At 37.2% G+C, this 22,395-nt stretch overlaps 1 pseudogene; it reads right to left on the reverse strand.

Annotated features, from left to right (window-relative positions):
* Window positions 1-21,490: 21,490 nt before the first annotated feature.
* Window positions 21,491-22,148, reverse strand: LOC115506820 (annotated as a pseudogene).
* Window positions 22,149-22,395: the final 247 nt, after the last annotated feature.

The following is a 22,395-nucleotide window of genomic DNA, read 5'->3' on the forward strand; positions in this document are numbered from 1 at the left end:
TCTCCCAACAAATAAGAGTCCAGGACCAGATGGCTTCCCAGGGGAGTTCTACCAGACATTTAAAGCAGAGATAATACCTATCCTTCTCAAGCTATTCCAAGAAATAGAAAGGGAAGGAAAACTTCCAGACTCCTTCTATGAAGCCAGTATTACTTTGATTCCTAAACCAGACAGAGACCCAGTAAAAAAGAGAACTACAGGCCAATATCCCTGATGAATATGGATGCAAAAATTCTCAATAAGATACTAGCAAATCGAATTCAACAGCATATAAAAAGAATTATTCACCATGATCAAGTGGGATTCATTCCTGGGATGCAGGGCTGGTTCAACATTCGCAAATCAATCAACGTGATACATCACATTAACAAAAAAAAAAGAGAAGAACCATATGATCCTGTCAATCGATGCAGAAAAGGCCTTTGACAAAATCCAGCACCCTTTCTTAATAAAAACCCTTGAGAAAGTCGGGATAGAAGGAACATACTTAAAGATCATAAAAGCCATTTATGAAAAGCCCACAGCTAACATCATCCTCAACGGGGAAAAACTGAGAGCTTTTTCCCTGAGATCAGGAACACGACAGGGATGTCCACTCTCACCGCTGTTGTTTAACATAGTGCTGGAAGTTCTAGCATCAGCAATCAGACAACAAAAGGAAATCAAAGGCATCAAAATTGGCCAAGATGAAGTCAAGCTTTCGCTTTTTGCAGATGACATGATATTATACATGGAAAATCCGATAGACTCCACCAAAAGTCTGCTAGAACTGATACATGAATTCAGCAAAGTTGCAGGATACAAAATCAATGTACAGAAATCAGTTGCATTCTTATACACTAACAATGAAGCAACAGAAAGACAAATAAAGAAACTGATCCCATTCACAATTGCACCAAGAAGCATAAAATACTTAGGAATAAATCTAACCAAAGATGTAAAGGATCTGTATGCTGAAAACTATAGAAAGCTTATGAAGGTAATTGAAGAAGATTTAAAGAAATGGAAAGACATTCCCTGCTCATGGATTGGAAAAATAAATATTGTCAAAATGTCAATACTACCCAAAGCTATCTACACATTCAATGCAATCCCAATCAAAATTGCACCAGCATTCTTCTCGAAACTAGAACAAGCAATCCTAAAATTCATATGGAACCACAAAAGGCCCCGAATAGCCAAAGGAATTTTGAAGAAGACCAAAGCAGGAGGCATCACAATCCCAGACTTTAGCCTCTACTACAAAGCTGTCATCATCAATACAGCATGGTATTGGCACAAAAACAGACACACAGACCAATGGAATAGAATAGAAACCCCAGAACTAGACCCACAAACGTATGGCCAACTCATCTTTGACAAAGCAGGAAAGAACATCCAATGGAAAAAAGACAGCCTCTTTAACAAATGGTGCTGGGAGAACTGGACAGCAACATGCAGAAGGTTGAAACTAGACCACTTTCTCACACCATTACAAAAATAAACTCAAAATGGATAAAGGACCTAAATGTGAGACAGGAAACCATCAAAACCTTAGAGGAGAAAGCAGGAAAAGACCTCTCTGAACTCAGCCGTAGCAATCTCTTACTCGACACATCCCCAAAGGCAAGGGAATTAAAAGCAAAAGTGAATTACTGGGACCTTATGAAGATAAAAAGCTTCTGCACAGCAAAGGAAACAACCAACAAAACTAAAAGGCAACCAACGGAATGGGAAAAGATATTTGCAAATGACATATCGGACAAAGGGCTAGTATCTAAAATCTATAAAGAGCTCACCAAACTCCACACCCGAAAAACAAATAACCCAGTGAAGAAATGGGCAGAAAACATGAATAGACACTTCTCTAAAGAAGACATCCAGATGGCCAACAGGCACATGAAAAGATGTTCAGCGTCGCTCCTTATCAGGGAAATACAAATCAAAACCACACTCAGGTATCACCTCACGCCAGTCAGAGTGGCCAAAATGAACAAATCAGGAGACTATAGATGCTGGAGAGGATGTGGAGAAACGGGAACCCTCTTGCACTGTTGGTGGGAATGCAAATTGGTGCAGCCGCTCTGGAAAGCAGTGTGGAGGTTCCTCAGAAAATTAAAAATAGACCTACCCTATTACCCAGCAATAGCACTGCTAGGAATTTACCCAAGGGATACAGGAGTACTGATGCATAGGGGCACTTGTACCCCAATGTTCATAGCAGCACTCTCAACAATAGCCAAATTATGGAAAGAGCCTAAATGTCCATCAACTGATGAATGGATAAAGAAATTGTGGTTTATATACACAATGGAATACTACGTGGCAATGAGAAAAAATGAAATATGGCCTTTTGTAGCAACGTGGATGGAAGTGGAGAGTGTGATGCTAAGTGAAATAAGCCATACAGAGAAAGACAGATACCATATGGTTTCACTCTTATGTGGATCCTGAGAAACTTTACAGGAACCCATGGGGGAGGGGAAGGAAAAAAAAAAAGAGGTTAGAGTGGGAGAGAGCCAAAGCATAAGAGACTGTTAAAAACTGAGAACAAACTGAGGGTTGATGGGGGGTGGGAGGGAGGGGAGGGTGGGTGATGGGTATTGAGGAGGGCACCTTTTGGGATGAGCACTGGGTGTTGTGTGGAAACCAATTTGTCAATAAATTTCATATATATATAAAAAAAAACAAAAAAAAAAAACAAAAAACAAAAAACCTTTTGAGCACCCACTATGTACCTGGCAATATGCTATAGGCTTGCTTTATATGTTTGCTCACTTGAATTCATTAAGATACAAATGTATTTTACTAACCTCTAACTTTATGTGAGAAAGTAATGTAGAATACAAATATATTTTTCTAACATTTAATTGGGCAAACACAACTTGTAAATATTAAAGATAATGTAAATGCCCTGGTTCATTCTTTGTCATCTCTGCTTTCTTAGATAAATGTTTAGTTTTACTTAGTGAATGACAGGCCTCTTGATTTCAGTTTACTAAATCTAATGATTAGAATGGCAATAGCTTTGTAATGAAAACAGCTCTGATATGATAATAAGTGTGCAGACCTGGTGCTATTAAGTAGAACGCTTAGCATTTCTATTCCTAAAGATAAATTTCTTTACTCAAATTCTCTTTAATAAAATAAAAATACCATTAACAAGATCTTGAATTTTAATAGGCCTATAAGAAGTTGTCTTTGTATGATATTACTGATTTCCTCATTTCTCACTGTTTAACTACTATGAAATTGTCCAGCAATTCTCAAAATGTGTTTCTACACTTGAATTGCTAATTAAGTCTTAATTTGAAAATCAGGCTTGCTCCTTCTTAAATCTTAACAACTCAAAAACTTCTCTTTTATTTTCTTGGTAATGCTACAATTACACATTTTATTAGTTATTTGTTTAGTTATAATTTTATTTTATTTTATTATTTTTAATATGAAATTTATTGTCAAATTGGTTTCTGTACAACACCCAGTACTCATCCCAACAGATGCCCTCCTCAATGCCCATCACCCACTTTCCCTCCTTCCCACTCCACATCAACCCTCAATTTATTCTCAGTTTTTAAGAGTCTCTGATGGTTTGGCTCCCTCTCTCTCTTTTTCTTTCCTTCCCCTCCCCCATGGCCTTCTGATAAGTTTCTCAGGATCCATATAATAGTGAAAACATATGGTGTCTGTTTTTCTTTGTATAACTTACTTCACTTAGCATAACACTCTCCAGTTCAATCCACGTTGCTACAAAAGGCCATATTTCATTCTTTCTCATTGCCAAGTAGTATTCCATTGTATATATGAACCACAACTTCTTTATCCATTCATCAATTGATGGATATTTAGGCTCTTTTCATAATTTGGCTATTGCTAAAAGTGCTGCTATAAACATTGGGGTACAAGTGCCCCTATGCATCAGCACTCCTGTATTCCTTGGGTAAATTCCTAGCAGTGCTATTCCTGGGTCGTATGGTAGATCTATTCTTAATTTTTTGAGGAAACTCCACATTGTTTTCCAGAGTGGCTGCAACAGTTTGCATTCCCACTAACAGTGCAAGAGGGTTACCGTTTCTCCACATCCTCTCCAGCAACTATAGTCTCCTGAATTTTTCATTTTAGCCACTCTGACTGGTGTGAGGTGGTATCTCAGTGTGGTTTTGATTTGTATTTCCCTGATGAGGAGTTACATCGAGCATCTTTTCATGTGACTGCTGGCCATCTGGATGTCTTCTTTAGAGAAGTGCCTATTCATGTTGTCTGTCCATTTCATCACTGGATTGTTTTTCAGGTGTGGAGTTTGGTGAGCTCTTTATAGATTTTGGATACTAGCCCTTTGTCCGATATGACATTTGCAAATTTTTTTCCCATTCCGTTGGTTGCCTTTTAGTTTTGTTGATTATTTCCTTTGCAGTGAGGAAGCTTTTTATCTTCATGAGGTCCCAGTAGTTCATTTTTGGTTTTAATTCCCTTGCCTTTGGAGATGTATCAAGTAAGAAATTGCTGCGGCTGAGGTCAGAGAGGTTTTTTACTGCTTTCTCCTCTAGGGTTTTGATGGTTTCCTTTCTCACATTCATGTCCTTTATCCATTTTGGGTTTATTTTTGTGAATGGTGTAAGAAAGTGGTCTAGTTTCATCCTTCTGCATGTTGCTGTCCAGTTCTCCCAACACCATTTGTTAAGGAGACTGTCTTTTTTCTGTTGGATATTCTTTCCTGTTTTGTCAAAGATTAGTTGGCCATAGTTTTGTGGGTCCAATTCTGGAGTCTCTCTTCTATTCCATGGGTCTACGTGTCTGTTTTTATGCTAATACCATGCTGATGATTACATGATGCTGTAAGCTTTGTAGTAGAGCCTAAAGTCTGGGATTGTGATACCTCCCGCTTTGGTCTTCTTCTCCAAAATTACTTTGGCTATTCGGGGTCTTTTGTGGTTCGATACAAATTTTAGGATTGCTTGTTCTAGCTTCAAGAAGAATGCTTGTGCAAGTTTGATTAGGATTGCATTGAATGTGTAGTTTTCTTTGGGTAGTATTGACATTTTAACAATATTTATTCTTCCAATCCATGAGCATGGAATGGTTTTCCATTTCTTTGTATCTTCTTCTATTTATTTCATAAGCTTTCTATAATTTTCAGCATACAGATCCTTTACATCTTTGGTTAGGTTTATTCCTAGGTATTTTATGCTTCTTCGTGCAATTGTGAATGGGATCAGTTTCTTTATTTGTCTTTCTGTTGCTTCATTATTAGTGTGATGCAACTGATTTCTGTACATTAATTTTGTATCCTGCGACTTTGCTGAATTCATGTATCAGTTCTAGCAGACTTTTGGTGGAGTCTATCGCATTTTCCATGTATAATGTCATGTCATCTGCAAAAAGTGAAAGCTTGACTTCATCTTTGCCAATTTTGATGCCTTTGATTTCTTTTTGTTGTCTGATTGCTGATGCTAGTACTTCCACCAGTATGTTAAACAACGGTGAGAGTGGACATCCCTGTCGTGTTCCTGATCTCAGGGGGAAATCTCTCAGTCTCTCCCCATTGAGGATGATATTGGCTGTGGGCTTTTCATAAATGGCTTTGATGATGTTTAAGTATGTTCCTTCTATCCCGACTTTCTCGAGGGTTTTTATTAAGAAAGGATGCTGAATTTTGTCAAATGCTTTTTGTGCATTGATTGACAGGATCATATACTTCTTATCTTTCCTTTGATTAATGTGATGTATCACATTGATTGATTTGTGAATGTTGACCCAGCCCTGCAGCCCAGGAATGAATCCCGCTTGATCATGGTGAATAATTCTTTTTATATGCTGTTGAAATTGATTTGCTAGTATCTTGTTGAGAATGTTTGCATCCATATTCATCAGGGATATTGGCCTGTAGTTCTCTTTTTTTGCTTGATCTCTGTCTGGCTTGGGAAACAAATTAATACTGGCTTCATAGAATGAGTCTGGAAGTTTTCCTTCCCTTTTTATTTTTTTGGATCGGCTTGAGAGTGATAGGTATTATCTCTGCTTTAAATGTTTGGTAGAATTCCCCTGGGAAGCCATCTGGTCCTGAACTCTTATTTGCTGGGAGAGTTTTGATAACTGATTCAATTTCTTTGCTGGTTATGGGTCTGTTAAATTTTTCTATTTCTTCCTGTTTGAGTTTTGGAAGTGTGTGGGTGCTTAGGAATTTGTCCATTTCTTCCAGGTTGTCCAGTTTGTTGGCATATAATTTTTCATAGTATTCCCTGATAACTGCTTGTATTTCTTAGGGACTGGTTGTCATAATTCCATTTTCATTCATGATTTTATCTATTTGGGGCACCTCCCTTTTCTTTTTGAGAAGCCTGGCTAGAGGTTTATCAATTTTGTTTATTTTTTCAAAAAACACAACTCTTGGTTTCATTGATCTGCTCTACAGTTTTTTAGATTCTAAGTTGTTTATTTGTGCTCGGATCTTTATTATTTCTCTTTTACTGCTGGGGTTAGGGTGTCTTTGCTTTTCTGCTTCTTTCCTTTAGGTGTGCTGTTAGATTTTGTATTTGGGATTTTTCTTGTTTCTGGAGATAGGCGTGGATTGCAATGTATTTTCCTCTCAGGACTGCCTTTTCTGCATCCCAAAGCATTTGAATTGTTTTATTTTCATTTTCATTTGTTTCCATATATTTTTATTTTCTTCTCTAATTTCCTGGTTACCCATTAATTCTTTACTAGGGTATTCTTTAACCTCCATGCTTTTGAAGGTTTTCCAGACTTTTTCCTGTGGTTGATTTCAAGCTTCAGAGCATTGTGGTCCGAAAGTGTGCATGGTATGATCTCAATTCTTGTGTACTTATGAAGGGCTGTTTTGTGACCCAGTATGTGATCTGTCTTAGAGAACGGTCTATGTGCACTCAAGAAGAAAGTATATTCTTTTGCTTTGGGATGCGCAGTCGTAAATATATCTGTTAAGTCCATCTGATCCAATGTGTCATTCAGGGCCCTTGTTTCTTTATTGATCCTGTGTCTGGATGATCTATCGCATGTTTTAAGTGGAGTATTAAAGTCCCATGCAATTATCACATCCTTATCAATAGGTTGCTTATGTTTGTGATTAATTGTTTTATATATTTGAGGGCTCCCATATTCGGCATGCAGACATTTATAATTTTTAGCTATTCCTGATGGATAGACCCTGTTATTATTATATAATGGCCTTCTTCATCTTTTGTTAACTTTAATTTACAGTCTAGTTTTTCTGATATAATTATGACTACTCCAGCTTTCTTTTGACTTCCAGTAGCATTATAGATAGTTCTCCATCACCTCACTTTGAAATTGAACATATCCTCAGTCTACAATGAGCCTCTTGTAGACAAAAATAGATGGGTCTTGGTTTTTTTGTCCATTCTGATGCCCCATGTCTTTTGGTTGGAGCATTTAGTCCATTTACATTCAGTGTTATTATTGAAAGATATGGGTTTAGAGTCATTGTGATGTCTGTAGGTTTCATGCTTGTAGTGATGTCTCTGGAACTTTGTGGTCCTTGCAACATTTCACTCACAGAATCCTACTTAGGATCTCTTGGAGGGCTGGTTTAGTGGTGATGAATTCCTTCAGTTTTTGTTTGGGAAGAACTTTATCTCTCCTATTCTGAATGATAGGCTTGCTGGATAAAGGATTCTCGGGTGCATATTTTTCCTGTTCATCACATTGAAGATTTCCTGCCATTCCTTTCTGGACTTCCAAGTTTCAGTAGGAAGGTCCGCTACTACTGTTATGTGTCTCCCTTTGTAAGTTAGAGCCTGTTTATCCCTAGCTTCTTTCAGAATTTTCTCTTTATCCTTGTATTTTGCCAGTTTCACTATATGTCGTGCAGAAGATTGAGTCAATATACGTCTGAAGGGAGTTCTCTGTGCCTCTTGGATTTCAATGCCTTTTTCCTTCCCCAGATCAGGGAAGTTCTCAGCTCTGATTTGTTCAAGTACACCTTCAGCTACTTTCTCTCTCTCTTCGTCTTCTGGCATTCCTATGATATGGATATTGTTCCGTTTGATTGCATCACTATGTTCTGTGATTCTCCCCTCATAATCCTGGATTTTTTTTATCTCTCTTTTTCTCAGCTTCCTCTTTTTCCATAATTTTATCTTCTAATTCACCTATTCTCTCCTCTGCCTCTTCAGTCCATGCTATGACCGCCTCCATTTTATTTTGCACCTAATTTATAGAATTTTTTAGCTCCTCATGCCTATTTCTTAGTCCCTTGATCTCTAGCCATGGATTCTCTGCTGTCCTCCCTGCTTTTGTCACGCCCAGTGGTTAATTTTATGAGTATTATTCTAAATTCTTGTTCTGTTATATTGGTTAAATCGTTTTTGATCAATTCATTAGCTTTCACACCTTTCTGGCATTTCTTTTGAGGAGAACTCTTCCGTTTCGTCATTTTGGGTAGTCCCTGTGGTGGCTCCAAACTTTAGGACACTTCCCCTGTGCTGTCCAGAGTAACTTATGTTGGTGGGCAGGGTCACAGTGAGACCCGATATCTGCCCTCAACCCACCACTGGGGCCACAGGCAGACTGGTGTGTACCTTCCCTTCCCTTCTCCCGGGGGCAGGACCTTCTGTGGAGTGGTGTGGCCCCCATCTGGGCTACTTGCACACTGCCAGGCTTGTGGTGCTGCTTCAATGGTATCTGGCCAAGGGCATATTAGCCATGGTGTATCTGCAAGGTGAACAGGGGCAGGAGTGGCAGGCTTAGCTTGCTTTGCCATCAGTGGTCTCCTGTGGGAGGGGCACTGCAGCACTGGTGGGGAGGCAGGCCTGTAGGAGGGATATATCCACAGAAGCACAGCATTGGGAGTTTGTGCAGTGCAAACAAGTTTGTTGATGGGAGCTGGTTCTTTTTGGAGCTTTGGTTGGGGGTTGGGAGAGGGAAATGGCGCTTACCTGACCCTTTGTTCACCAGCCAAACTGAGCTCTGTCTACCGGGGCTCAACAACTCTCCCTCAAGTTGTTCTCTTGCCATCCCAGGTCTCTGAGAGCAGAGGTGTTGACTTTTAACATTCCAGATGGTAAGTCCCGCTGGCTGTCAGAACTCACGGAGTCTGTCCCCTCCACTTTTGCAAGCCATTTTTCAGTGGCTCTGCCTTGCTGGGCAGGCTGCCCCTCCACCACCTGGCTCCCTCCCACTAGTCTGTGTAGCATGCACTGCCTTTCTGCCCTTCCTACTCTCTTCTGTGGGCCTCTTGTCTATGCTTGGCTCTGGAGAGTCCATTCTGCTAGTCTTCTGGCAGTTTTCTTGGTTATTTAGGCAGATGTGAGCAGAGTCTAAGTGATCAGCAGTACAAGGTGAGCCCAGCATCCTCCTACACTGCCATCTTCCCCTCTCCTAGAAACTTCTCTTTTGATTTCATAACAAGTGAATACTTGGCTAATTAAAAATAAAAGATGATAAAAAGCTAAAATCCTCAGCCTGTTAACACTTGAACAAAACATAATAGGGATCACCTTGGTTTCTTAAAGAAATAAACTCAAAAAAAGTTATTTTGATATTAATAAGTGTAACAGTAATTTAATAAATACTATCAATGGAGAAATTTGGTCTTTGAAATAGAACAAAGACTCTACATGTTATCTGCATATAACAATACTATTTTATCACTATAAAATTACTAAATTTCCAACTCTTATGTGTAAATGAATTATGAATGCTATGTTTAAAATGTAAGTTTGCTCTGGGCTTTCTTTCATGAAGAATGGTTTGTATACTCTAACCATTTGTAGAGTTGAATTCTGTTATGGTAGAGCTTAATTTTTAACGCACGTATTTGATTATACTACAGGTCAAAAGTCACCTTTAGAAATATAACCAATTCATATCTTAATACTGAATAAATGGTATGCACTTAACATATGCAAGATACTGTACTAAGCACTTATTTTTTGGGGTTTTAGAATATGTAGGTTGCTCTTTAAAATATAAAGTTCTAACATTTTTAAATTATAAATCATTCATTACCAGAATATATCCTTCTTTTACAGACCACAAACTCAGTGATCCAAAAAGTTTTAAATTTTTCCTGGAACTAATAGCAAGAGAAATATCCCAGGTCTATCAGTAAGTAGAGCATTAAGCAAGGAAATTTACAAGAAGATCTAGAATAGTGCCACAATTTGGAATTATATTCTACATTAGTACTTTCAACAAATTCACATGTAAAATGAAAAAAAAATCCTATGATGTAACAAAATTTTTATTACCTATTCTTCCATCACAATGAGGTATATAATTACAGACATAATTGCAGTATAACTTTATTGTTTGCCTTGCACAAATTGCTAGAGTCTTAGAGTTTCTTTCAAAATCTAGTCCAGGGGTGCCTGGGTGGCTCAGTTGTTTAAACATCTTAGGTCATGATCTCAAAGGATGTGAGTTGGAGCCCCGCATTGGGCTCTGTGTTGACAGTTCAAAGCCTGGAGCCTGGTTCAGATTCTGTGTCTCCCTCTGTCTCTTCCCTTCCCCTGCTCATGTTCTAATAAAATTTTAGTTCAAATCAACATTAATTTTTAATTTCATGAAAAAAAAACAAACAAAAAAGCTATCCAAATGTTCAAGGCAGCTGCTGCCTTAAAATTAAATTGAACTGTCTTGTATTGTAATTGTACATGTTTTTAAAAATCTACGAATTCTGGCATTTTTTAGTAACCTAAGTCCACTTGAATACCTTAATAATGTGTGAGGAATAATTTGTGTCATCTTTATCATCCATATACATCCCAATTCAGAATACAATGATTCAAGTGTTTGAAGGAAGCACTTGTTTGCATGAATGCATTACAGATTCATTTGTTTAAAATGAATAAACTCCAAATAATGTTAACTTACATGTAATGTTTCTTGACATGGGATCAATGCACAACCAATACATGAAAGGAGTATTAAATTGGGAATGAGGTTCTCCTTCCCACTCCCATCTCCAATGTTTGGAAGAAGAAGGTTATGCAAATAAAATTGTGGGAGAAAGGTTTTTTTTTAAACTTTTTATTTTAGAAGCTTAATGGTGTTATAGAAGCGATATTATACCTCAGAAAGGGGGTAATGCCTGTTTAAAAGCTAAACTACATCTTCTTTACTTTTCTCAAATTCTCTATAAATCTTTCATGACAGTTTATTTAACAAAGTGTCATTGAAACTGTATAGGTGATTGATGTGGCCCATGTAAGATCAACATGAAATGTTTGTAAATGTCAGCAAAATGTGACCATCTAAAAGCATATAAGGATGAAGTTTCTGTGAAAGTAAAAAAAAAACCAGAAAAATGTTTATCTTATTGTTTGTTTTCTGGTATGCAATTACAAATTCATAGAAGAAATATTCCATTTGATTTTTCTTGGAGTTCATGTCATCAGAGGTCTAATTTACTTTTGACATTCACCTTTTCAAAGCTTTGTTCTCTTATTCATTGGATAAGTTTCCACTATCACCTATGGAAAAATGGTATAGGCTCAATATTTCTGAGAAAATGACAATTGTTTTGGAAAGTATGGGCAGAACCTTGACCAGAAACTTTATGTACAGATTATAGGAGATTATCAACTTGGAACTGTCACTGAAAAGTTCCTTTTTATTGACATGGAGAAAAAAGCATTGTTGGCTTTCCATTTGCTTGAAAAAATACTGATATAAAAACAAATATACTAAGATAGAAAATAAAAGAGAAGGAAAAATAATAGATTAAACTATATAAATATGTAAGAGCACACCAGTAGCTCACTCTGCATTGAATAGTTTCTTTTTTTCTTTTAAATTCCACTATAGTTAAAATACAGTGTTATATTAGTTTCAGGTGTACAATACGGTCATTCAACAATTTCATACATCACCCAGTGCTCATCACAACAAGTGCACTCCTTAATCCCCACCACCTATTTTACCCAATCCCCCCACCCACCTCCCCTCCATTAACCATCAGCTTCTTCTCTACACTTAAGAGTATGTTACTTGATTTGACTCTTTTTCCTTCAGCTCATTTTTTGTTTGTTTCTTAAATTCAACATATGAGGGAAATTATACCGTATTTGTCTTTCTCTGACTGAATTATTTCACTTAGCATTATACTCTCTAGCTCCTTCTATGTCGCTGCAAATGGCAAGATTTCATTCTTTTCTATGGCTGGATAATATTAAATTGTGTATATATGCCACATCTTCTTTATCCATTCATCAGTTGATGGACACGTGGACTGTTTCCATGATTTGTTATTGTAAATAATGCTGCTATAAACATATGGGTGCATGTATATCTGTGAGTTAGTGTTTTTATATTTTTGGATAAATACCCAGTAGTGCGATTACTAGATCCTTTTTAAGGAACATCCATACTGTTGTTCCCAGTGGCTGCATCAATTTGCATTTCTACAAAGAGTGCACAAGTACTCCTTTTTCTACACATTCTCACCAACACTTGAGGTTTCTTGCGTTTTTGATTGTAGCTATTTTTACAGGGGTGAGGTAGTATCTCATTGTTGTTTTAATTTTCATTTTTCTGATGGTTAGTAATATTGAGCATCTTTTCATGTGTCTGTTGGCAATCTGTATGCCTCCTTTGGATAAATGTTCATTTCTACTGCCCATTTTTCTTTTTTTTAAATTTTTTTAAATTTTATTTTTAAATTTACATCTAAATTACGTAGCATACAGCTTAACAATAATTTCAGGAATAGATTCCTTAATTCCCCTTACACATTTAGCCCATCCCCCCTCCCACAACTCCTTAAGTAACCCTCTGTTTGTTCTCCATATTTAAGAGTCTCTTATGTTTTGTCCCCCTCCCTGTTTTTATATTATTTTTGCTTCCCTTCCTTTATGTTCATCTGTTCTGTGTCTTAAAATCCTCATATGAGTGAGGTCGTATGATATCTGCCTTTCTCTGACTGACTAATTACACTTAGCATAATACCCTCTAGTTCTATCCACGTAGTTACAAATGGCAAGATGTCATTATTTTGATTGTTGAGTAATACTCCATTGTATTTTTTACCACATCTTCTTTATTCATTCATCAATATATGGACATTTAGACTCTTTCCATACTTTGGCTATTGTTGGTAGTGCTGCTGTAAACATTTGGGTACTGTGTCCCTTTGAAACAGCATACTTGTATCTCTTGGATAAATACCTAGTAGTGCAATTGCTGGGTCATAGGCTAGTTCTATTTTTAATTTTTTGAGGAATCTACATACTGTTTTCCAGAGTGGCTGCACTAGCCTGGATTCCCACCAACAATGCAAAAGAGATCCTCTTTCTCCACATCCTCGCCAGCATCTGTTTTTGCGTGTGTTGTTAATGTTAGCCATTCTGACAGTCGTAAGGTGGTATCTCAATATGGTTTCGATTTATATTTCCCTGATGATGAGTGATGTTGAGCATTTTTTCATGTGTCGGTTGGCCATCTGGATGTCTTCTTTGGAGAAGTGTATATTCATGTCTTTTGCCCATTTCTTCACTGGATTATTTGTTTTTTTGGGTGTTGAGTTTGATAAGTTCTTTATAGATTATAGGTACTAACCCTTTATCTGATATGCCGTTTGCAAATATCTTCTCCCATTCTGTTGGTGGCCTTTTAGTTTTGCTGATTGTTCCCTTCGATGTGCAGAAGCTTTTTATTTTGATGAGGTCCCAGGAATTCATTTTTACCTTTATTTCCCTTGCTTCTGGAGATGTGTTGAGTAAGAAGTTTCTGTGGCCAAGATCAAAGAGGTTTTTGCCTGCTTGCTCCTTGAGGATTTTGATGGCTTCCTGTCTTACATTGAGTTCTTTCATACATTTTGAGTTTATTTTTTATGGATGGTGTAAGAAAGTGGTCCAAGTTTATTCTTCTGCATGTCGCTGTCCAATTTTCCCAGCACCACTTGCTGAAGAGACTGTCTTTATTCCATTGGATATTCTTTCCTGCTTTGTCAAAGATTAGTTGGCTATACTTTGTGGGTCCATTTCTGGGTTCTCTATTGTGTTCCATTGATCTAAGTGTCTGTTCTTGTGCCAGTACCATACCATCTTGATGATTACAGCTTTGTAGTATAGCTTGACATCCGGGATTGTGATGCCTCCTACATTTGCTTTCTTTTTCAAGATCGCTTTGGCTATTCGGGGTCTTTTCTGGTCCATACAAATTTTAGGATCATTTGTTCTAGCTCTGTGAAGAATGCTGGTGTTAGTTTGGTAAGGATTGAATTGAATATATAGATTGCTTTGGATAGTATCAACATTTTAACAATATTTGTTCTTCCTATCCAGGAGCATGGAAACTTTTTCCGTTTTTTTGTGTCTTCTTCAATTTCTTTCATAGGCTTTCTGTACTTTTCATTGTATAGATTTTCCATCTCTTTGGTTAGATTTATTCCAAGTATTTTATGTTTTTTTGTGCAACTGTAAATGGGGTCAATTCCTTGATTTCTCTTTCTGTCGCTTCATTGTTGGTGTAAAGGAATGCAACCGATTTCTGTGCATTGATTTTAAATCCTGCAACTTTGCTGAATTCATGAATCAATTCTAGCATTTTTTTGTTGGAATCTTTGGGGTTTTCTATATACAGTATCATGTCATCTGCGATGAATGAAAGTTTGACCTCCTCCTGGCCGATTTGGATGCCTTTTATTTCTTTGTGTTGTGTGATTGCAGAGGCTAAGACTTCCAATACTATGTTGAATAACTATGTTGGCAAGAGTGGATATCCCTTTCTTGTTCCTGACCTGAGGGGGAAAGCTCTCAGTTTTTCCCCATTGAGGATGATATTAGTGTTGGGTCTTTCATTTATGGCTTTTATGATCTCGAGTTATGCTCCTTCTATCCCTACTTTCTTGAGAGTTTTTATCAAGAAAGGATGCTGTATTTGGCCAAATGCTTTTTCTGCATCTATTGGAGGATCATATGGTTCTTGTCCTTTAATTTATTGATGTGATGAATCACGTTGATTGTTCGGTGGATATTGAACCAGCCCTGAATCCCAGGTATAAATCCTACTTGGTTGTGGTGAATATTTTTTTAATGTATTGTTGGATCCAATTGGCCAATATCTTGTTGAGGATTTTTGCATCCATATTCATCAGGGAGATTGGTATATAGTTCTCTTTTTTAGTGGGGTCTCTGGTTTTGGAATCAAGGTAATACTGGCTTCATAGAATGAGTCTTGAAGTTTTCCTTCCATTTCTATTTTTTGCAACAGCTTCAAGGAAATAGGTGTTAACTCTTCCTTAAATGTTTGGTAGAATTCCCCTGGAAAGCCATCTGGCCCTGGACTCTTGTTTTGGGAGATTTTTGATTACTAATTTGATTTCCTTACTGGTTATGGTTCCAATTTTCTATTTCTTCCTGTTTCAGTTTTTGTAGTGTATATGTTTCTAGGAATTTGTCCATTTCTTCCATATTGCCCATTTTATTGGCATATAAGTGCTCATAATATTCTCTTATTATAGTTTTTATTTCTGCAGTGTTGGTTGGCATCTCTCCTCTTTCATTCTTGATTTTATTTGTTTGGGTCCTTTCCTTTTTCTTTTTGATAACTGGCTAGTGGTTTATCAATTTCATCAATTCTTTGATGAATCAGCTTCTGGTTTCATTGATCTTTTCTACGGTTTCTTTATATTTTTCTTTTTCTTTTTTTTGGTTTCGATAGCATTGATTTCTTCTCTAATATCTATTATTTCCTGTCTCTTTCTGGTGTTGGTTTTTATTTGCTGTTCTTTTTCCAGCTCTTTAAGGTGTAAGGTTAGGTTGTGTATCTGAGATCTTTCTTCCTCTTTAGGAAGGCCTGGATTGGTATATACTTTCCTCTTATGACCGCCTTTGCTTTGTCCCAGAGGTTTTGGGCTGTGGTTTTTTCATTTTCATTGGCTTACATGTACTTTTAATTTACTCTTTAACTTCTTGGTTAGCCCATTCATTTTTTAAAAATTTTTTAATGTTTGTTCATTTTTGAGAGACAGAGAGAGACTGAGCATGAGTGGGGAAGGGGCAGAGAGAGGGAGATACAGAATCTGAAGCACGCTCCAGCCTCTGAGCTGTCAGCACGGAGCCCAACAAGGGGCTTGAACTCACGAACTGTGAGATCATAACCTGAGCCGAACTTGGATGTTCAACTGACTGAGCCACCCAGGCACCAACCCCCCATTCATTCTTTAGTAAGATGTTTTTTAGTCTCCAAGTATTTGTTACCTTTCCAAATTTTTTTCCTGTGGTTGATTTCAAGTTTCATAGCATTGTGGTCTGAAAATATGCACGGTATGATCTCGATCTTTTTTTACTTGTTGAGCACTCATTTGTGTCCCAGTATGTGGTCTATTCTGGAGAACGTTTCATGTGCACTGGAGAAGAATGTTTATTCCACTGCTTTGGGATGAAATGTTCTGAATATATCTTTTAAGTCCGTCTGGTCCAGTGTGTCATTCAAAGCCATTGTTTCCTTGTTGATTTTTTGTTTAGATGATGTGTCCATTGCTATGAGTGGGGTGTTGAAGTTCCTTACTATTATGGCATTACTATCAATGAGTTTCTTTATGTTTCTGATTAATTGATTTATATATTTGGGTGGTGCCACATTTGGCACATAAATGTTTACAGTTGTTATACAATTGTTAGGTCTTCTTGGTGGATAGACCCCTTAATTATGATATAATTCCCTTCTGCATCTCTTGATACTGTCTTTATTTTAAAGTCTGGATGGTCTGATATAAGTATGGCTACTCCAGCTTTCTTTTGTTGACGATTAGCATGATAGATGGTTCTCCACCCCCTTATTTTCAATCTGAGGGTGTCTTAGGTCTAATGTGGGTCTCTTGTAAACAGCATAGAGATGGATTTTGTTTTCTTATCCATTCTGTTACTCTATGTTTTTTGATTGGAACATTGAGTCCGTGGACGTTTGGAGTGAGTACTGAAAGATATAAATTTATTGTCATTATGATGCTTGTAGAGTTGGAGTTTCTTGTGGTGTTTTCTGGTCCTTTCTAATCTTTGTTGCTTTTCATCTTTAATTGTTTTTTTTTAATTTTTGTTTTCATCTTTTCTTCCCTCAGATAGTCCCCCTTAAAATTTCTTGCAGGGATGGTTTACTGGTCACAAACTCCTTTAATTTTTGTTTGTCTGGGAAACTTTTTATCTCTCCTTCTATTTGAATGACAGCTTTGCTGGATAAAGAATTCTTGCTGCATATTTTTCTGACTCAGCACATTGAATATATCCTGCCCCTCTTTCCTGGTTGGCGAAGTTCCTGTGGATAGGTCTGCTGCAAACCTGATCTCTCTTCCCTTGTAGGTTAAGGACTTTTTTTTCCCTTGCTGCTCTCATGATTCTCTTCTTGCCTAAATATTTTGTGAATTTGACTATGATATGCCTTATTGATGGTCGGTTTTTGTTGAATCTAATGGGTGTCCTCTATGCTTCCTGAATTTTGATGTCTGTATCTTTCCCCAGGTTAAGAAAGTTTTCTGCTATGATTTGTTCACATAACCCTTCTACCCCTATTTCTCTCTCTTCCTCTTCTGGAACCCCTATGATTCTGATGTTCCTTTTTAATGAGTCACTGATTTCTCCAATTTTTAAATCATGCTCTTTTTTCTTAAACTCCCTATTTTTTTCTGCTTCATTATTCTCCGTACATTTGTCCTCTATATCACTGATTCTCTGTTCTGCCTCATCCATCCTTGCAGCTGTGGCCTCCATTCGAGATTGCAGTTCTGTTAATAGCATTTTGTTTCATCCTGACTAGTTTTTACTTCTTTTATCTCTGCAGAAAGGGATTCTAATTTATTTTTGACTCCAGCTAGTGTTCTTATTATCGTGATTTAAAATTCTGGTTCAGAGGGCTTGCTTGTATCTGTGTATGTTACGTCCCTGGCTGTCGTTTCTTTGTGCTCTTTTGGGGTGAATTCCTTCGTTTTGTCATTTTGAAGGGAGAAAAGGAATTAATGATGTAGAAAAAAGTAAAATTAAAAAAATTACAATTAAATATTAAAATTCAAAAACTAAAAACACACACCCACATACAAAATTGAATAAATTATGCTAGATCCTGGGTGTTTTTTGGTCTGGGTGTTGAAAATGGCTTGATTGATTTTTTAAAAAAGTGGGAGAAAGGGAAAAAAAGGAAATCATTTGAAATTTTGAAAAAATGAATACACTGAAGTAGACTAAAATGAAATGATGGAAGTTAAAGAGAATAAAAAAATTCCACAAAAGTAAAAAATATAGTAGAAAAAAAGGTAAGAAAATATTTTAATAAAAATGAAAGTAAAAATGAAATTTTTCTCTTTCTGTATTCAAGAAAAAAAACAGAAACAAAAAAGAGAAAAAAGAAAAAAAAAGAACAAAAATTGAATAGATGGACCAGCTAACAGACTGAAATATGAAATTACTTCGTTTTCCCCTAGAAGTCAAACTATGGAGCAGTTTGTAGTCCATAAACTAAGCAGGCGGTGAGTCTTGCATTCTTGAAGAGCGAGGTTGCCCCAGTTGGGTGGGGCTTAGTGTAATGGCTCTGTTCTTCACTAGATGGCACTGCTTAGGTTATTGGGGTGGACTGCTGTGGCACTTGTATGTGTGTATGTGCATGCATGGGAGTGTTGAAAATGGCATCACCCAGCTACCTAGTCTCTAGTATTAGAACTCTGTTCTCCCCGATCAGCAATCACAGACCCGTCCTTTGTCTTTGGCTTCCATCCACTCCCCGCTTTCACACATTCCATGAGCAAGTCCCAGGAAGCACCTCCCTCCCAAGTTTTGTCTTATATGTGGCTGTTTTTCCTGGCCCCTTACTTCTGAGGGACTGTGGTTTTGACCCATTCTGCCCCTCTGTGGGAGGGTCTCACTGAGCAATGGCTGGGTGCCGGCCAAAACCAGGAACGTTCACAGGACCATGCTGCTGCTGATGCCCAGAGACTGTGGCCAGGTGCCAGCCTGCCCCAGAAAAAGTTCGCGAGATAGTGTAACAGCAGCTTTTCAGGGATTATGGAAAATCACAACACACATCTGGCACCAGGCTTCAGCCTTAATGTCCTTGTTCTAGCACCAGCTTATGTGATTGTTCTCTGGGGTCTGCTGGGACTCATGGCCTCACAGTCTGTACCAAATATGCTTCCAGCAGTGGAACCACTTCTCCCCATGTGGCTCAAGAACCTCCTTTACCCCAATCTGCTCCTGTGGATTCACCCCTCCCACCAGAGCACTGCCAGGTATCGAGCTGCAGAGTTTCAGACTCTGCACTCCCCCCTCTTTATAGTCTTAATGGAATTTAAATCCTCTCCGTTCTCCTTTCTCCCTTTTTAGTTCAGTCACTGCAGTTATTTCCAATTTTGCACTTTCTCTCCAGCTGCTTTGGGGGGGGTGTTTTCTCGTATTCTCCATCCCCACCCCCGCCGTCTCTGTCCTCTCTTTGCACGCAAAAGCAGCTCCCAGCCCTCTGTGACTTCTCTTTCCCATGTTCACCTGTCCGCACCATGTACCTGATGAATTCTGTGGTTCAGATTGTGCAGATTGTTGTGTTAATCCTCAGATCAGTTTTCGGTGTGAAGGATCATTTTGTGTTGATCTGGCTGTATTTCTTGCACATGAGACATGCAAAAGACTTCCATGCTGTTCTGCCATCTTGGGTCCTCTCTAGTGTCCAATTTTAATTGAATTATTCATTTTTGGAATGTTGAGTTTTATAAGCTCTTTATATATTTTGGATACTAATCCTTCATTGGTGTGTAATTTGCAAATATCTTCTCCAATTTTGTAGGTTGCCTTTTAGTTTTCTTGATTGTTTCATTTGCATGAATAAACAGAGCAGCTTTTTATTTTGATGTAATCCCAATAGTTTACTTTTGATTTTATTTCTTTTGACACAGGAGACATATCCAGAAAAATGTTGCAATGGCTGATGTCAGAGAACTTACTGCCTGTGTTCTTTTTTTTTTACCATTGGGTATTCTTTCATGCTTTGTCAAAGACTAATTGACCATAGAACTGTGGGTTTATTTCTGGGTTTTCTATTCTGTTCCATTGATCTATGCACCTATTTTAATGCCTATGCCATACTGCTTTAGTTGCTAAATGTTTCTAGTATAACTTAAAGTCTGGAATTGTGATGCCCCTAGCTTTGCTTTTCTTTACCAAAGTTACTTTTGCTCTTTGGGGTCTTTTGTGATTCTACATAAATTTAAGAATTGTTTCTTCTAGCTCTGTGAAAAATGTTATTGGTATTTTGATATGGATTACTTTAAATGTGTAGATGGCTTTAGGAATTAGAGACATTTTATAAATATTTGTTTTTCCAATCCATGAGCATGGATGTTTTTCCATTTCTTTGTGCCATCTTTAATTTCTTTTATCAATGTTTATAAATTTGAGAATACAAGTTTTTGATCTCTTTGGTTAGGCTTATTCCTAGGTATCTTATTACATTTTGTGGAATTGTAAATGGGATTGTTTTCTTAATTCCTCTTTCTGCTACTTCATTATTAGTGTAAAGAAATGCAACATATTTCTGTATATTGATTTTGTATCCTGTGACTTTTATGAATTCATTTATCAGTTCTACTAGTTTATTGGTAGAGTCTTTAGGGTTTCCTGTATATAGTATCATGTCATCTGAAAATAGTGAAAGTTTCAGTTCTTCCTTACCAATTTGGATGTCTTTTATTTATTTTTTTGTCTTATTGCTGTGACTAGGACTATGTTGAATAAAAGTGGTGAGAGTGGACACCCTTGGCTAGTTCCTGACCTTAGGAGGGAAGCTCTTAGGTTTGCAGAATTTAATATGATGCTCACTATGGGCTTTTTATATATGGTCTTTATTATGTTGAGGTATGTTCCCTCTCATCCTATGTTAAATCAATATGGTTAGTGTGTCATTCAAAGTCACTGTTTCCTTGTTTATTTTGTGCTTAGACGTTATGTTCACCAATGAAAATGGGGTGTTAAAGCCCCTTCTATTGTATTAGTATTGATTAATTTCTTTATGTTTGTTATTAAATGTTTTATGTATTTGTGTGTTCCCATTTAGGGTGCATAAATATTTACAATTGTTATATCTTCCTGGTGTATTGTCTCCTTTTTTATTATATAGTGTCCCTTTTCATCTCTTGTTACAGACTTTGTCTTGAAGTCCATTATGTGTGATATAAGTATTGCTACTCCAGCTTTCTTTTGACCTCCATTTACATGATAAATGTTTCTCCATCCCCTCGTTTTCAATCTGCAAGTGTCTTTAGGTGTAAAATTAATCTCTTATAGGAAGCATATAGATGAGTCTTTTTTTTATCCATTCTGATACCCTATGTATTTTGATTGGAGCATTTAGTTCATTTACATTCAAAGTAATTATTGATATATATGTATTTATTGACATTTTGTTAGTTGATTTGTGGTTGTTTTTGTAGTTTTTCTGTTTCTTCTCTTTCTCTATTTTATGATTTGTTGATTTCCTTTAGTGATATACTTTGGTTTCTTACTTTTTATTTTTTGCATATCTATTACTGCTTTTTTTAGAACAATAAACACCTTTATTACATGACGAGATATAGGGTGGAGGAAGATATATTTGCCTTTCTGAGTTTTATTTTCAACAGATTAAACTCTACCTCCCTGCCCTCTAGCATGTAGCCATCTGCCTGGCCACACTGGCCTGGTCTTGAAGTGATGTATGCAAGAAGCTTTTCCTGCTGGAACTGCTCCTTCAGAAAACTGATGATTTTGACTTTCTTTTTCCTTTCATCATATTTCTTCTTCTTCTTCTTTTGATAGTTTTTTTTTGTTTGTTTAAAATCTCTTCCTCTGTCAGCTTGAGCCCTTTCTTGTGGCCCAGGAGCAGTGCGTAGCAGGACTCAATCCACTGTGGGTCCTGTGTGCTGTCAATGAGCATGATACAGTTCTTAATCAGGGTCTTGGTGCAGACCAGTTCATTGTTGGATGTATTGTAGACAACGTCAATAATCCTTGTTTTGTACATACAGTACCTATAGTCTTAAGCGAAGTTCCCCACATCCGCCTCAAGGCATGGTTCTTCTTGTTGCCTCCCCAAATGTGGACTGTGTGTATGTGGCAGGGGCCAATCTCAGTGTTGGCAGTGGGGCATCCAAGCTCTTACTTCTGCTTTTTGTAGTAAGGCTTTCCCTTGCCCCCAGTATTGTGGTGATTGTGCCAGGTGTCCTGAGAGATTCCCATTACTTGGTACTAGCTGCAAAAGAGGTATTACTATTTTTTTTCAATTTTTGATTTGTGGTTAACATTTGGTTTATATATAACTTCTGCATATAACAGTCTCTATTAAGTAGATGGTTGCTTATTTTTGAACTCATTCTTTATTCTTTTCCCCTTCATGGTTCAGATATTTGATATCATCTTTAACATCCTTTTATTTTGTGCTTTCTATTTATCTTGCTTTTTTTCCTACTCACAGAGACCTACTTAA

Source organism: Lynx canadensis, chromosome X (assembly GCF_007474595.2).
Source record: "Lynx canadensis isolate LIC74 chromosome X, mLynCan4.pri.v2, whole genome shotgun sequence".
NCBI classification, from domain to species: domain Eukaryota; kingdom Metazoa; phylum Chordata; class Mammalia; order Carnivora; family Felidae; genus Lynx; species Lynx canadensis.